The sequence below is a fragment of the Olea europaea genome, unplaced genomic scaffold, assembly GCF_002742605.1.
Source record: "Olea europaea var. sylvestris unplaced genomic scaffold, O_europaea_v1 scaffold2917, whole genome shotgun sequence".
In the NCBI taxonomy this organism is placed as follows: domain Eukaryota; kingdom Viridiplantae; phylum Streptophyta; class Magnoliopsida; order Lamiales; family Oleaceae; genus Olea; species Olea europaea.
Genome location: NW_019247748.1, coordinates 10,358 through 11,695, shown reverse-complemented (window position 1 = coordinate 11,695; position 1,338 = coordinate 10,358).

Here is a 1,338-nt window from a genome sequence, read left to right as displayed (position 1 = left end):
TCATAAAAACCAAGATTGCAAAGACAGCCAAAATCATCATTCCAACTTTCCTTGGACTTGAATATCTGAAAAAACAAGAAAGAAACCTTTCCTTCTCCCTCGCAACAGAACTGTATATCTTTGAAGTCTTTCGATCAGTGTACAAATTCTGAGCCTGCAACCCTTCACTCTGTGCCTGTAGCTGCAGTGACTCAAAACTTGATGATGTTCTAAGACCCAGCGACGCTCCATTCGTTATATCTCCAATACCCAAATAACCTTCATCTCTTTTTGCCCTTAAATCTCCCCTTCATCCACAAATAAACACAATAGCGTACCATACCAGAATAAAAAATCACCATCCAAATAATAATAACTTAATCTATTACAGACGACACTAAGATACATTAACAAAATCCAAATTCAGTAAATTTGGCATACATGAAATAATAGAAGAGAAATCAAAACTTAGTTATTAAACATTCTCATCAACTCACCAAATCTATCGTTCCATTAAAGTTAAAGTCAAAACTTAGTTATTAAAAATTCTCATCAACTCACCAAATCTATCGTTCCATTAAGGTTAAAGGATCGACTTCACTCAACACGAAAGTTCAATCACTTTCTCGGAAAAAAGAGCACCGCAATGCCAAAATTGACTTAGAAATTACAAAACCACAAACAGGAATCCCCGTTTACCCGCACTAACTACCAATCAAGGGGAATTATAAGTCATAGATACACTTTCACTTAGATACAAGCTCAATCCGAAATCGAACTTTCAGAATTATACAAACATTAGAAATCTAGATCAATGCGGCACATTATGGATAATCAAAGCCTAATGAGCCCATCAAACAAGGATATTTATGAACATTAAATTAAGCTGTGTACCTTTGTATAATGTGTATGCATTAAACGGGATAATATTTTTGCAGAGATAAAGATTATAGTGCGTTTGATTGCCTCTATTAGTGATTTCTTCGCCTTGGTCTCTCTCCCTAGAAACAGTTGCATCCTCGATTTTGTCAATTTATTTATAGTGTTTAATTATTTTATTTTATTTTTTTTGATAACTCCAATAATTATTCTCTAATTAAATTATTAATAGCACGAAATTCAATCTAAGGGATAATTCGGTTTTGAATTAAACTCGTGGTACATTCGGGGGTACCAAAGCGTGTACCTAATGGACACACAGCGACCCCCTGTTGGAGGAAGCATCTGTCTCACATGCACTTCCTCCAATGGGGGGTCACCGCATGTCCATTAGGTACACGCTTCGGTACCCCCGATGTACTAGTAGCATTACCGTTCAGTTTTATCTTTTTATCGTTTTGTAGTTATTTTTCAGTGATA